Source organism: Schistocerca serialis, chromosome 5, assembly GCF_023864345.2.
Source record: "Schistocerca serialis cubense isolate TAMUIC-IGC-003099 chromosome 5, iqSchSeri2.2, whole genome shotgun sequence".
Lineage (NCBI taxonomy): Eukaryota > Metazoa > Arthropoda > Insecta > Orthoptera > Acrididae > Schistocerca > Schistocerca serialis.
The window spans coordinates 61,013,882-61,030,970 of NC_064642.1; the positions used below are offsets into that span (position 1 = coordinate 61,013,882).

The 17,089-nt window shown below is 45.8% G+C and overlaps 1 protein-coding gene across 1 annotated transcript in view; it reads right to left on the reverse strand.

The window, feature by feature from the left end:
- The window catches only part of LOC126480931 (uncharacterized), a 222,548-nt gene that overhangs the window by 134,476 nt on the left and 70,983 nt on the right, over positions 1-17,089 (reverse strand). The window lies entirely within an intron of this gene.

Here is a 17,089-nt window from a genome sequence, read left to right on the forward strand (position 1 = left end):
TCATCTGCATTTCTTCTTGCCGTAGCGATTTTAATGGCCAGCAGTGTAATTAGACTAGGAATTTTCTGCGACAAGTAGAACGGTCACCAGTGTGCATCAGTGTTGTTCGTGTTTAGTTTTGTTATCAGCCCTGAAATGCTTCAAATGGCTCTCAGCACTATGGGACTCAACATCTGAGGTCATCAATCCCCTAAAACTTAGAACTACCTAAACCTAACTAATCTGAGGACATCACACACATCCATCCCCGAGGCAGGATTCGAACCTGCGACCGTAGCGGTCACGCGGTTCCAGACCAAAGCGCCTAGAACCGTATGGCCACAGTGGCCGGCTATCAGCCCTGATAAGACATATAAAGTGCGAGAGAAGAGTCAGATTTTTAGTGATCACTGTGAATGACCGAGAGACGCCGCGTACACGTATGAGGCAGCTTTGCCAGCATCTGACAGAGTTTAAAAGGGGGTTCATTATGCGTCTCCATTCGGCCAGCTGGTCGATTCGTGCAGTATCCAGATTTGTGGGGCATTCGTAGGTGACAGTGGCTCAAATGTTGGACTGTACGAGAATATTCAGAGTAGACATGCTCGTCGCCAAGTTTCCAGTCGACCACGTGTGACCACCACAAGGGAGAACGCCGTACCGTGCACCAAGCGCACGGTACCCCATTTACGTCTGCACCTGACATCCGACGACGAGTAAGGACTCCCTGCAACTCTTTCTCATTGCGCACCACTGGTCAGAGAGTAACGGCAACCGTATTCTACATCTATATCTACATCCACATCTACATTTATACTCCGCAAGCCACCCAACGGTGTGTGGCGGATGGCGCTTTACGTGCCACTGTCATTACTTCCCTTTCCTGTTCCAGTCGCGTATGGTTCGCGGGAAGAACGACTGCCGGAAAGCCTCCGTGCGCGCTCGAGTCTCTATAAATTTACATTCGTGATCTCCTCGGGAGGTATAAGTAGGGGAAAGCAATATATTCGATACCTCATCCAGAAACGCACCCTCTCGAAACCTGGACAGCAAGCTACACCGCGATGCAGAGCGCCTCTCTTGCAGAGTCTGCCACTTGAGTTTCTTAAACATCTCCGTAACGCTATCACGGTTACCAAATAACCCTGTGACGAAACGCGCCGCTCTTCTTTGGATCTTCTCTATCTCCTCCGTCAACCCGATCTGGTACGGATCCCACACTGATGAGCAATACTCAAGTATAGGTCGAACGAGTGTTTTGTAAGCCACCTCCTTTGTTGATGGACTACATTTTCTAAGGACTCTTCCAATGAATCTCAACCTGGTACCCGCCTTACCAACAATTAATTTTATATGATCATTCCACTTCAAATCGTTCCGCACGCATACTCCCAGACATTTTACAGAAGTAACTGCTGCCAGTGTTTTTTCCCCTATCACATAATCATACAATAAAGGATCCTTCTTTCTATGTATTCGCAATACATTACATTTGTCTATGTTAAAGGTCAGTTGCCACTCCCTGCACCAAGTGCCAATCCGCTGCAGATCTTCCTGCATTTCGCTAAAATTTTCTAATGCTGCAACTTCTCTATATGCTACAGCATCATCCGCGAAAAGCCGCATGGAACTTCCGACACTATCTACTAGGTCATTTATATATATTGTGAAAATCAACGGTCCCATAACACTCCCCTGTGGCACGCCAGAGGTTACTTTAACGTCTGTAGACGTCTCTCCATTGATAACAACATGCTGTGTTCTGTTTGCTAAAAAACTCTTCAATCCAGCCACGCAGCTGGTGTGATTGCTTAGGCTCTTACTTTGTTTATCATGCTCTGGCACCGTAGACTGCAATGACGCTTCATAGGCTAGACAGTGTTCTGGTTTTGTGATGGCGCAGCGAGAGGGAGACAGTGTTAGCACATTTGTGAATCCGCCCGACTCATGTTCGTCGCATCGGTGCACTGCTGCTGCCAGTCGAAATCAGTGTTGCCAGATAGAGGTAGGTTCCCCGCGGCATCGAATATGTGGCAATCTTGAAGACTAGCGAGAGAATTTTCAATGGGACACTGAACATTTTATACTAATTTCGCGTATAAGACACATCTGAATTCTGGGTGCAATATTTCGAAGAAAAAAGTGCGTCTTAAGGTCCGTAAAATACGGTGAAGTCGGACGATTTCGCACGGAAGTCGAAGCGTGATTGGGTGCCTGCTTGTTTCTCAAACCAAGAACGTACCGGTGTCTATCAGCCCTGTGAACAAGACAATTACAATCTCTGGATGGGGGTATCCACAGCACACTCGTCTCTAAGCTGTAGAAGGGACAGCAACAATTCGTCATCGAAAATGTAGAAATAAACATCCTTTTTTTTCATTTTCAATCTGAGTGAGAAGCTCCAAGCCATTGTGGGATAAACACTCGCAAAGCATCAGAGAACCACTTCTGGTCTGAACTATCCCGTCATTGGTCCATAAGTACACTCGGCGTCCTGTATAATTGGAAAAAGGCATTATGGCTACTTCTCGGGCTGACTAGGTGCCTCCAGTCAACTGTTCAAATGTGTGTGAAATCTTATGGGACTTAACTGATAAGGTCATCAGTCCCTAAGCTCACACACTACTTAGCCTAAATTATCCTAAGGACAAACACACACACCCATGCCCGAGGGAGGACTCGAACCTCCGACGGGACCAGCCACACAGTCCATGATTGAAGCGCCTCAGACCGCTCGGCTAATCCTGCGCGGCTGCAGTCAACTGCCGTCGAGTTTCTGTGTTGTTTAGCCAGTCCATTAAGGAGCTGTAGTTTTACACGGTGAAGTAAGCATTGGGATTTTGCGAGGCACCGGACTCCAAACGTCCATTGCGTGCAGTTCCGTTCGGAAACTGGTTAAGGAGGCCTGCATTCACAAACAGCAGCAACTCCAGTCGGAATTGAAACCGACTGTCACTGACAAGGCATGACTGGCCTCTAGCGGTCAGCCGGCCGCGGTGGCCGAGCGGTTCTAGGCGCTTCAGACAGGAGCCGCACGACTGCTACGGTCGCAGGTTCGAATCCTGCCTCGGGAATGGATGTGTGTGATGTCCTTAGGTTAGTTAGGTTTAAGTAGTTCTAAATTCAAGGGGGCTAATGACCTTAGAAGTTAAGTTCTATAGTGCTCAGAGCCATTTGAACCATTTTTCTAGCGGTCAGGATCTTTTTACGAACGCTGTTGTCATGTCGCGTTTCGTGGCTGCAGTGGTACACTGTACCCATAGTGCTCAGAGCGATTTGAACCATTTTTCTAGCGGTCAGGATCTTTTTACGAATGCTGTTGCCATGTCGCGTTTCGTGCCTGCAGTGGTACACTGTACCTTGCAGACATGTTGAGGTGAGCGTACTGTAAGACCTTCGGTACACACACCATCAGATTATTTGACTTGTCGCTCTAACGAAGTAGGTGAGTGTCAGCAATACGTCTCGTGGTCTTATCGTGGCGTGTTTATCTTCTGCCGTTAGGTCAGACGATAGAAATGCCACCTTCACGCTTAGAGTAGCAGATTGACAGTGAGCAACTTTAAACAGAACTTGATTAATTTTCACACATTTTTATTAAAATAATAATAAGCATAAACATTACTTAACGTGATTCTGGATGCTATTTACAATTGACAATCTGAAGTTCCTTTCGTCTTGGTATGTTAATCTTATTCTCACATATCTCTGATACTTGACAAAGTGTTTATTCATTTATCTTCATGGCTATCTACAGGAATATGATAATCTTATTAGGCGCAGACTGAAACTTGACTACAGACTAATGCAGACAAATGCAGACTGACTAATCGGAGGTCTCTACACTCGTTACAATACCTCGCGTGTTCATGTATCACTGCGCGAGTGTGATCCGCGAGGAGAAAAGGTTCTACATTAGCAGCAATCTCATTGGCTGCGTGACATATTAATACGCGGATCGGCGGAAGCAGAATTTGGTCCGTCCTTAAGACAGCGCCACCTCGTAGTGCGGAGACGGACGAGCGCTGCGCCTGCGCTGTTGTGCTTAGCGGGGCGCGCTCTAGTGGGAAAGTTGTGTACGCGATGACTACGCGGAACTATGTAGACAACACATGTAGACACCAACAAATATGGCGGCTTCTTTCACAGCGAGGTCACGTGCACTTACAAACTCAGTAGCTCCCATCTGTCACGTGTTAGCGTCGACCCTGTTACTGTACTGATTGCATACACATGACTGATGTACACGGCTCGACTTACAACGACTGTTGGGGGAGGGGAGGGGGTGTCCACAAGACCTCCAGGTACCAGTTCTTCGCCGTCTACAGCGCTACACAGCTACGAGGGTGCTATTTTGTCCTGTAAGCTCAAATGTAACCTGACGCTTTTTGCGGATGATGCTGTAGTATATCGAGAGGTGGTAACAATGGAAAATTGTACTGAAATGCAGGAGGATTTGCAGTGAATTGAGGCACGGTGCAGGGAATGGCAATTGAATCTCAATGTAGACAAGTGTAGTCTGCTGCGAATGCAGAGAAAGAAAGATCCCTTATTATTTAGCTACAATATAGCAGGTCAGCAACTGAAAGCAGTTAATTCCATAAATTATCTGGGAGTAGGCATTAGGAGTGATTTAAAATGGAATGATCATATAAAGTTGATCGTCGGTAATGCAGATGCCAGACTGACATTCATTGGAAGACTCCTAAGGAAATGCAGTCCGAAAACAAAAGAAATAGGTTACAGTACGCTTGTTCGCCCACTGCTTGAATACTGCTCAGCAGTGTGGGATCCGTACCAGATAGGGTCGATAGAAGAGATAGAGAAGATCCAACGGAGAACAGCGCGCTTCGTTACAGGATCATTTAGTAATCGCGAAAGCGCTACGGGGATGATAGATAAACTCCAGTGGAAGAATCTGCAGGAGAGACACTCAGTAGCTCGGTACGGGCTTTTGTTGAAGTTTCGAGAACATACCTTCAGCGAATAGTCAAGCAGTATATTGCTCCCTCCTACGTATATCTCGCGAAGAGACCATGAGGATAAAATCAGAGAGATTAGAGCTCACACAGAGGCATACCGACAATCTTGCTTTCCACGAACAATACGAGAGTGGAATAGAAGGGAGAACCGACAGAGGTACTCAAGGTACCCTCCGCCACACACCGTCAGGTGGCTTGCCGAGTATGGATGTAGATGTAGATGTAGAGGTCTGCGCGTGCAGCAGAAGTCGCATAGCAGGACGTACGACACCGGCGCCCGCTGATGAGACGCGAGTCGCTGCAGCCTGGGTGTCTGGCCATCAGCGGGGGAGGGAGGAAGCACGTGGTGGTCGTTTCCAGTGCGGCGTGTGGACGGCACGCACTCGGCGAAAGTACGGGGGCGATGTGTTGGCAGCGGGATGGCGGCGCGGGTGCGCTTCTGCAGCCGCCCGCCGTCCTTGGCCATTAGGCATTCAGGGCGAAGGCGGCGGCGGCGGCTGCGGCGGCGTTGCGGAATAGGTCGGCGGCCCGCGGCGCGCGTGATGAAAGCGAGATGGCAGAGAGATCGACCCTGTTCCCCAGTTGGGCGGCGCTGCTCACACACGGCCAGACACCTCGCCTCGCAGATGGACTTTCTCCGCGGGAGCGTCTGCCGGCCGGGAAAGCCGCCCGCGGGTCACACTCAGGTGTCTGCACGCGGCGCGCCGCCGCAGCCTCAACGTGGGCTTCACAAGGCGCGCGGCTCTCCTCCTTTTGTTCGTGTACTAAAATACATTTTTGCTGTCTAGAGGAATTAATGCGTTGATTAAAACATCGGTATCAAACTATTATCTCACACTGTACCTAAAGCCATATTCCGACTCTCACAAGGGACCCCTTGAGTGCGAGGTCCCATTTTCAATCTTTAGCGAGCCTCCTTTGCGTAAGTGTTGTGTTAACTACACTACTGGCCATTAAAATTGCTACACCACGAGGATGACATGCTACAGACGCGAAATTTAAACGACAGGAAGAAGATGCTGTGACATGCGAATGATCAGCTTTTCAGAGCATTCACACAAGGTTGGCGCCGGTGGCGACACCTACAACGTGCTGACATGAGGAAAGTTTCAAACCGATTTCTCATACACAAACAGCAGTTGACCGGCGATGTCTGGTGAAACGTTGTCGTGATGCCACGTGTAGGGAGGGGAAATGCGTACCATCACGTTTCCGACTTTGATAAAGGTCGGATTCTAGCCTGTCGCGATTGCGGTTTATCGCATCGCGACATTGCTGCTCGCGTTCGTCGAGATCCAATGACTGTTAGCAGAATATGGAATTGGCGGGTTCAGGAGCGTAATACGGAACGCCGTGTTGGATCCCAACGGCCTCGTCTCACTAGCAGTCGAGATGACAGGCATCTTATCCGCATGGCTGTAACGAATCGTGCAGCCACGTCTCGATCCCTGAGTCAACAGATGGGGACGTTTGCAAGACAACAACCATCTGCACGAACAGTTCGACGACGTTTGCAGCAGCACGGACTTCAGCTCGGAGACTATGGCTGCGATTAGCTTTGATGCTCCATCACGAGCGCCTGCGATGGTGTACTCGACGACGAACCTGGGTACACGAATGGCAAAACGTCATTTTTTCGGATGAATCCAGGTTCTGTTCACAGCATCATGATGGTCGCATCCGCGTTTGGCGACATCGCGGTGGACGCACATTGGAGGCGTGTATTCGTCATCGCCATACTGGAGTATCACCCGGCGTGATGGTATGGGGTGCCATTGGCTACATGTATCGGCCACCTCTTGTCCGCATTGACGGCACTTTGAACAGTGGACCTTTCATTTCAGATGTGTTACGACCCGTCGCTCTACCCTTCATTCGATACCTGCGAAACCCTACATTTCAGCAGGGTAATGCACGACCGCATGTTGCAGGTCCTGTACGGGCCTTTCTGGATACAGAAAATGTTCGACTGCTGCCCTGGCCAGCACATTCTCCAGATCTCTCACCAATTGAAAACGTCCGGTCAATGGTGGCCGAGCAACTGGCTCGTCACAATACGCCAGTCACTACTCTTGATGAACTGTGGCATCGTGTTAAAGCTGCATGGGCAGCTGTACCTGTACACGCCATCCAAGCTCTGTTTGACTCAATGCCCAGGCGTATCAAGGCCGTTATTACGGGCAAAGGTGGTTGTTCTGGGTACTGATTTCTCAGGATCTATGCACCCAAATTGCGTGAAAATGTAATCACATGTCAGTTCTAGTATAATATAATTGTCCAATGAATACCCGTTTATCAACTGCATTTCTTCTTAGTTTAGCAATTTTAATGGCCACTAGTGTATTATGACAGGGAAAATATTAGCTGGTAATGATTCACTATGTGCATCAGGAGAGCGACCGAAGAATGGCTGTCTGGGAGGTGTAGATATCAACCTTCTATCGGATGTTTGTATTACACTTTACAAAACAGACATCGTCGACATTGAAGAAATGTTCAAAACAAACCGTTAACTTGCAGCATGAACACCGAATGAAAAATGGCGTGCCACAGTGATCACAAACATTTGCATCATAAAGCTCAAAGGCGAGCTCTTTGGGAGTTACAAATCGTGCAGGACGATTAGCTAAGTACCCATTCTTAAAAAATACATATAGAATATATGAAGATAGTAACTGTCCTCGAAAGAACAGATACCATTGATGACCCTGCAGCTTCTCTAGAATAAATGATAATTAATTGAAACCCTCAACTGCCGACAGGTGTTGACATACCTTGATGGGGACAGCTGAAAATGTGTGCCCCGACCGGGATTGGAACCCGAGATATCCTGCTTGCGTGGCAGACGCTGTACCCATCTGAGCCACCGAGGACACAGATGAATAGGGCGACTGCAGGGACTTATCCCTCGCACGCTTCCCGTGAGACCCACATTCCCAACCGTCCACAATCTACATACTTATGTTCCTAATAGGTACTTTGACCAACCACACGTTACTCGCGCCCACTTAAGTTGACGAATCCCGTAAGAGTTCGAGCAACCTGTGCGCACGCGCAAAGACGAAGGTCAATGGCGGGTAGCCATTTAACTATATATGAAGATAGTAACTTTCTCGAAAGAACAGATACCATTGATGACTGTGCAGCTTCTCTAGAATAAATGATAATTATTTGAAACCCTCAGCTGCCGGCAGGTGTCTGCCATGTAAGCAGGAGTTCTCGGGTTCGAATCCCGGTCGGGGCACACATTTTCAGCTGTCCATCAAGGTATGTCAGCAACACCTGTCGGCACCTGAGGGTTTCAATTAATTATCATTTACATATAGAATCATATTGGTGGAAGGGGCTGATGAGAACTGATGGAACGTGATGGCATGCAAACGAATGTGAAACAGTCTGTCACAGAACTGGTTATTCCTTAAGGTGTAGCTGCAGACAGTGCGATAATATGTTTTATTGACACGGAAAATACAAACATGCAGAGACTGAATTTGTCCAGTGATATGAATTGTAATGTCACACACTTTTCATGGGGGCTAGTACCCTACGATTTTTGTACGCTGACCAGGAATCAAACAAAAAGAAGTTGTTTTGACCAGGTATTGGCCAAAACCAGCGCTCATATCGTAGATGTAGTTCTCTTACGTGAATTTTCCGCTTCTTGCCAACTGTGACGTAAATATTCCCTGCTACCCTTGCAGTATCACGCACGCTGGAAAGAACTTAGGGAGCAGAACACTTCCAACTTCTCGCAGCACAATAAATAACTTTCCAGCCAATTAACCAACCAGATTAACAGTCTGCATAACTATATACGAATTCGTTAAGGCATTTATGTTAGTTGATCTTGATACAACTCTCTTGGGGCCTCTAGCTTCCAGGGTTCCTTTCATATCGATTTCCCCTTCAAATTCCTTGTCGAACGATGGGATAAGTTTGCTTACCTCATCTACAAATTTTCTACCCGATTCCGCAGTTTGCTGTGCATCGTCAAGTTGACGCTTTGTTTGAAATTTCGTTATCTTAAGTCTTCCAATTCTGTAGCACTTTTCGAAGTTATTCAACCATCCACTGCTTCAGTTGAAATCACTGTAATCCACTTCGCGCGCAATCTGATGTGCATAACATATTACTTCACTACCAAGCACACCCTATAAATTGTGTCGAGCATCCCTCAAACGCGCAAACACCATTTTTTGTAACAAGAGCGTCTTGTCCTCCCTTGAATACCCGCAGTTTTTGTTATACACTATACGGTCATATTGCTGCTTACTTATCCGAAATCTGTTCATATTTCTCTTTTTTTATTACACTGCGTATGATCTCCCATGTACGTAATTTTGTTTAGTACCCGCTACTTGAACAACAATTGTCCTTTAGTACGTTTGAACCGTCCCCTTAGAAAAATTAATGAATTACTGTGCTGGTAAACCCCTTACGGTATTTGATTTTCAAACAGCTGAGCAAAACTGAACGTACTCAGACATTTCTCTCTTTACTTATTCTGATTATCACTAAACTGACACATAATATTTTTAGCGAAACGCAATCTGACTTCAATAATCCCTACAAAAGAATGGCCCTGACTAACAATAACCTATACCTTTCATGAATCACTTTGCTCACAAAAGTCTTGGTTACTGGAACTACTGCAATACAGCGAGCGCCACTACTGCCAGCTAAATAAAAGATTCTAACTACTGAAGACACTAACTACTGATAGGCATAGTTAGCAAATGAAAGATTTTGATAGAGAACAAACAATGTATTTACCTTAATAGTGTTCAAAAGCCATAATATATCAGTTCATGATATCCAGTATTACAAATTTACTCTTTCTGATGGACACACGTCCAGATCTTCCACTCTCAAAATTCCGCCATCTCTCTCTCCCACATCGACCACTGCTGGCGGCTCACCTCCAACTGCTGCTACGCGCTGTTCACATCCAACTGTCCAACACTACAATAGCGACTATTCCAACAATGCCAACCAGCCACAGACTTCACACAGCACAGTCAGTGATTTTCATATAGAGCGCTACGTGGCGTTACCAACATAAAAACCTAAACAGCCTACTTACACGTTTCACTGGAGATGGAATTCGTGGCTCCCTGTCCGACAAGGATAATGAACTACATGGTTCGACACTTGTTTCTATACCACTTCAACTTGTTAAGCACATATGGGCATCACTGTACTCTTCATGTACGTTTTCCACACAGTCTAGCGTATACAACATCACACATTGCACTGATTCATCTCGCAGAAACGTTAATATTCCATCTGCTACTTCTTTCTCACTCTGCGAAATTCCTTGGGTTCCTTTCTGACGAAATGTCAACTTCGGTAACTGTTGTTGTAGATATAAAGCAGTGTTCTTGTTTATAGTCGCCATTGTTCTGCTTCATATCAACACCAGCAGCACTGTTGTGATTTATTCGTGGACTAAGCAGTTGAAAACCGCTCCGTAATCTCATAATCTCATGCTGTTCTTGTGTCTGGATACCTCCAGCCCCGCTCCCTGCTGCCATGAGCAGCCAGTGTTGTGGTTGTGTGGTAGACAGCAAGTGTCGTGTTCAAATGGTTCAAATGGCTCTAAGCACTATGGGACTTAACATCTGGGGTCATCAGTCCCTTAGAACTTAAAACTACTTAAACCTAACTAACCTAAGGACATCACACACATCCATGCCCGAGGCAGGATTCGAGCCTGCGAGGCAGGATTCGGCGCTGCGGTCGCTCGGTTCCAGACTGAAGCGCCTAGAACCGCTCAGTCACACCGGCCGGCTAAGTGGGGTGTCGAATGCTGTAAGCACTATTGGCCTTTTGCGATCTCGGACTCACGGTGTTCCTTGTCAGTATACAACGCCGAATATGCACTGAAGGTTTGTTGGAGGAGACTGTTTCCAAAATCAATACTGAACAGCACTTAAGACCAATACAAGAAGGAAACGAAGATGAGGTGCTGCTAAATAATGTTCGACCTAACTTCACTATACAGAAGCGAATACTAAACACTTGGGGGAGGGAGGCAGCACTGGAATGCAGTCCACTGAAATGATATTTCTTTTGAACCATTAACGGACACTCTAAAGAAGATAAGAAACGAAAATACAGGGGATAATTAAATGTATTCGGCATAATGCATGAAAGAAGCGAGTATAAGAAATGTCGGAGTGTTCCACGTTTCACGTTTGCGAACCCCTATAAGTCTGTGAGAATTTTGTAGAGTGCTCGCAGTTACATCAAGAAATAACAACACATCACTCTCAACCTGCGGTTATGTTGACGAGTTTTTGATAAGATATACTCATACGTTTGGTTTTCTCTCAAGCGAGCTTACAAGAAAGTGTAACTTGTAATTCATGTTTTTGAGGTTTTGTTCGCGTCGGCAGTGTTCTCCAAAAAGGGTTCACCAAACAAAGTATCCAGTAGTACCTTCGTTGACTTCGAGTCCCTGTTTGTTATGAAGAGAAGCTGTTGTAAATAAAAGAAACGATAAAGAAAGGGTCGGCCGTTATGGCCGAGCGGTTCTAGGCGCTTCAGTCTGGAATTACTCGGCCGCTACGGTCGCAGGTTCGAATCCTGCCTCGGGCATGGATGTGTGCCATGGGTTTCTTGAGAGGACTTTCGATAAGCTTCTCCCATGTTAGTCATTGAAGCCTTTACGCATTGTCCTCTTGACACACTAACGCATTTCATTCGGCATATCTCTATCTGCAGCCCTATGCTTTATTTCTGACCTATTGTGTGACATCTATGTCTTCAAAGACGCCGTATACCTCCCAACATGAAACGTGCTACTACGGATACATCTTCTGTCCACTACTTGGTCAGGTTTTCTAGTGAACTTTAACGACGGTTCCTCTACAAGCTTCCGTCCAAAACTAAATATTTCAAACTTCCTGGCAGATTAAAACTGTGTGCCGGACCGAGTCTCGGTCCGGCACACAGTTTTAATCTGCCAGGAAGTTTGAAACATTTAGTTTTGGGCAGGAGCTTGTAGAGGAACCGTCGTTAAAGTTCACACATTCTGTAAATGTTTCAAGTTTATCCTTAGTGTCAGAAACTGTCTCTTTATTTTGTTCACTGAATATGTAAACCTTTCTACTTATTTTAGCTGCCCTCCATAGTTGGGGCTACTCCGGGCACCATGGAGCTAAAAACCATAGCCTAAAGTGACCGTAACGTAGACGTCTGTTGAGCGAACTCTGCACGGTGCAGGATACATTCAGGCCCATTATCCTGCCATTGCTATCATGCTGGGGCAGTGGGCTGTCCCAGCAAGACAATGCTCTCGCGTTATTCACAGTGCTCTACAAGGTTCAAAAATGGTTCAAATGGCTCTGAGTACTATGGGACTTAACATCTAAGGTTATCAGTCCCCTAGAGCTTAGAACTACTTAAACCTAACTAATCTAAGAACATCACACACATCCATGCCCGAGGCAGGATTCGAACCTGCGACGTAGCGGTCGCGCGGTTCCAGACTGAAGCGCCTAGAACCGCTCGGCCACTCCGGCCGGCGCTCTACAAGGTTTCCGTCTCCAGACTGATCACTAAACCTATACCTCACGAAGCATTCGTGGTACAGAGTGGAAAACTGTCAGCTACAGAGTACATTGAAACTCTATACATTTCACTAAATACTGTGTATCTTACATGAAACACGACGGGAAATTTTACTGTGTTATGAAGAGGTTCGCTTTCCATTTCTAATTCCTCCATTGACACGCGTGGATGGCGGTGGCATTCCAGAAGCGTTTCTAACGATCACGGCAGCCGCATTTTCCCGCCGTATATCGTGCGTAAAGTGCGTCGTGAAACCTGTTCCACCGGGACTGGGGTATGCAGCCCCAGAGTGAAAGGCAGCGGGCCGTAATGAATTCAGCGGAAGGCTGGGCGGCCCAGCTGGCTGTGCTTCGCCGTGGAGTCCGCCTCTCTGTGGACCACGGAGCTCTCCAGGATACGCCTCGCAAGGTCACTCCAATGTCACGGGAAAAGGAAGGAAGATCAGAATTTAAAGTGCACTCGACGGCGAGATCGTCAGAGACGGGCAGTGCCCCAGAACTAATAAACTATTTAAATGAGAGTTCCTTGAAAGGGCTAGAGCTATTTTACTCTACATACGAAGGAAAAATCTCTTTGTTGTGAAGACGATATAGAAGCTTCTCATCGCCAAGACTAATTGATATAGCTTTCAAAATCCAAAACTGCGAGAAGTACACTGTAGGGATGTGCCAAGCAATTGATCAAACGTAAGCTCAAGAAAAACGCTATCACAGATAAATCAACATAGCTGTCTATTCAGTACACACACAGATGGTTACGTTCATCAGTTTAGTCTTGTTTCCAGACTTGTATTTTCTCTCCAGAATAAAGTATCGTATGCCCTGACAGTGCTACATTAAGTCTGATGTTTGTTGTCTACGTGAAGCTAAGCAGGTTTCTTGCATAAAAGTAACTTTTCGGCTATTTTCAAGTGACTTACATTTCTTTTGATTCTCCTTTATCTCTACAAACCAGCTGTGCACTATGTCCTCAAAAATTTGGTTTAGATATTTCAGTTTTGTCTCAAAAAAAAAAGTCGTAAATTACTGCATTACTGTAACTATCTTGACAAATTGACTTCAAACATGGGCCTACACACCATCACGCACGTATATACTTCAGAAACCCACACTAACGGCATGAAAAAATAATGCCGCAGGTATCCCTCTGAACCAAGTCACTAGGTATCGTAGCAGGTACAGTAGTATGGTAGTCTGCCTTACGGCAGGTCTTGTCATGGGGTTAAGCCTCTTCCACTTTTGTCTTTACATTTCTGAATATTTGCTTCCTTTCATATTGCCCAGCATTTGATACCTTCTTTTTCCTCTTCCCCTTTTCCCCTCCACCATTCCTTCTATTCCTTCCTTCAATAAACAGTCCCTCCTCAAACAATGTCCAACCCATTTCCGTTTTCTCTTTCTGATGACTTTCAGCATGTTTCTTTCTTCTCCAACTCTTCTTAATACTTCTTCATTCCTTACTCGGTCTTCCATTTCACTTTTTCCATTCTTCTCCATATCCACATCTCTAGTGACTCCAATCTTCTTTCATCTTCCTTCCTCAATATCCAGGTCTCCGCACCATACAGTGCAACGTTCCAGATATAACATTTGGCAAGTCTTTTCCTCAGATCTTTGTTTAGTGGTCCACAAAGCAATTTCTGTTTCCTCTTGATTCCTTCTTTTGCCATTGCAATTCTTTTCCTAATTTCTGTTGAGCAATACATATCATCCATTGTTACACTTCCCAAGTAATTGAAGTTATTCACTGGTATGGTGTAGATAAAATGTTCCCGACTCAACAGAATGCGAACGGTGGTGCATGACAAGCTGTGGCGTACCTGTATTATTACCAGCCACGCCAAGCGGTCTACCCAAGGCGGCTACGGACGCACTCCAGAGCCAAATGGAAGGGGGCTTTGTCCAGGCTGGATGTGATGGCCTGGCCTTCCCGTAATCCACTGTGGTTCAAATCTATCAGGCTGGCCTAACAGCTGCTGACTTTCCCTTGAATACAGGCGTTTTCCAGCACCTGCTAAAAAGAATTTCCTCAGACTCCATGCAGATAGCGACAGTTTGCAGAGAAGTGCTGTAAGTGACAGCACGGAATGGCCAGTGGAAACGACAGCTTGTGTTCTTGCTCATGTATTGTTTCTGTGGAGATTGGTCGGGTAAGTTGCCGGAGCTGTTAACCGTGTGTGTTTGCCACTCTAGTAGTCGGACCTCGCAATTTTGCTCATTGCAGATACGAGGGTAAGTCAATTATTATCCGCAATTTAGTTATATTTTTGTTTATTTTGGTAGTACTGTCGTTTTATGTTGATGACGCATTCTTTGTTTATTTGTTGTTACATCTTTGCAATTTTCAAGCTGCTAGGTTAGTTTCATTATCGTTGCCGTGTTGTTAATCATGGCTGCTCCGCTGTCTATTCGCACCAAAGAAGAGCAACGTTCAGTGATCTGGTTTGTGTGTGTGTGTGTGTGTGTGTGTGTGTGTGTGTGTGTGATCGGAAGGCGTATCAGTGGCCGAAATTATTGGAAGACTTTCGGAACAGTACGGGAATAGTGTTTTGCCACAACGGAGTGTCTACGAATGGATTGAAAAATTCCGAAATGGTCGCACAAGTGTTACGCACGATGAAGGAGCAGGACGACCGTTTACCACCACAAATGAATAAACCATTGAATGTTCACTTGAAATGATTCTCTTAGACAGACGATTAACTATTGACGAAGTGGCACATCGTCTGCAGATCAGTCACGATTCTGCTTACGAATCATCCACTATAGACTTCGGTTTCATAAAGATCGTGCAAGATCGATCTCAAAACAACTCACACAGTTGCATAAAGAAACGCGCTTGGACACCTGCAAAAAACATTTGGATCGTTATGGTAACGAAGGGGACAACATCTCAGACAGGATCATTACTGGTGACGAAACATGGATCCATCATTACGAACCGGAGAATAAACGGCAGAGTACGGAATAGAAACATCCAAATTCGGCGTGCAAGAAAAAATTCAAGACCCAACCGTCCGCAGGAAAACTGATGCTTTCGGTTTTTGGGACGCACAAGGTACTGTACTGGAACATTATGGGGAAAGGGGCACAACAATGAACAGCGTACGTTACAGTGAGATGCTTACTGCCAGGCTAAAGCCTGCAATTCGAAGCAAACGCCGAGGATTGCTGTCTAAAGGTGTTGTGTTGTTGCACGACAATGCTCGTCCGCAAGCCCGCCGAGGTGGCCGAGCAGTTCTAGGCGCTACAGTCTGGAACTGCGCAACTGCTATGGTCGCAGGTTCGAATCCTGCCTCGGGCATGGATGTGTGTGATGCCCTTAGGTTAATTAGGTTTAAGTAGTTCTAAGTTCTAGGGGACTGATGACCTCAGATGTTAAGTACCATAGTGCTCACAGCCGTTTGAACCATTTTTGAACCCGTCCGCATACTGCTGCCCACACTGCTGAAACGCTCCAGAAACTCAAATTTGAAGTACTGGATCATCCTCCATACAGTCCCGATTTTGCCCCTTCTGACTATCACTTGTTTGTTCCACTCAAACAGGCATTAAGGGGCCGTCGATTTGCCTCGGACGAATCAGTGAAAGAAGCGGCGCATTCCTGGTTTGCTGCTCAACCGAGAACCTTCTTTTATGAGGGCATCAGGAAGCTTGTACAACGATGGACCAAGTGCGTTGAAACGCAAGGAGACTATGTCGAAAAATATTGTTCTTGTAAGTTTCCTATTTGATTACAATAAAATTTTATAACTACTTTGCGGATAATAATTGACTTACCCTCGTAGGTAGCTATAGGTTTAAGAGCAGTGACGAGATTAACGTCATCTCAATGGTTAAACTGAGGATGGTGGCCCAATTGGAAACTGTTTCTAAAATTCAGGGGTCCAGAGGAATTAATTTACAGTAGGTACTCCACTAAACTCTTCTAACAATAATCTTCGGAGCAATACGCCAAATAATTTATCTCGTGTGCCGCAGATTGCTAACACTGTGTACAGTCTCTTCACTCCAACGTATAAACATAATGTCGGTATTAAAGGAAAAATGGTACTCAAACTTGTAAAAAGGACTATAGCAGTAAGTAATATCTGTTTGTTTTTGCAAGGCAAATCGTTAGATAAAAATAGCATCAAAGACAAAACGAAGCATTAATCATAAGAGAGTACTGTGCGAGAGTAAAATGTTTGTTTTTTGGATAAGCCAGCCGTGCTCAACGACACAAATATCCACGAATTGCTTCAGGTGCTTGGGTAACGTAAGGGCGTAGTTAATTTTTATTTCTCTGTCAGGTACATATATCACCGTAACAGCCACAGAACATGTATAATACAACGCCTATTTCGCTAAAATTCTTCTGTGTGTTTCACCGCTGTCGTGATGTGGCAAAACTGCCGACGTTTCGGCTACTATTGCAGGATGGCTGCATCTAGCCCGTTTGCAGTAGGGTGCGAAGGTCAGCTTTTGTGCGTACCGAAGGACACATAGCACACAAACCAAGTTCCACTCTGTTCTCTGTCTGTCTTCCTTTTTCTCGTGGCAATTGCGACTCGT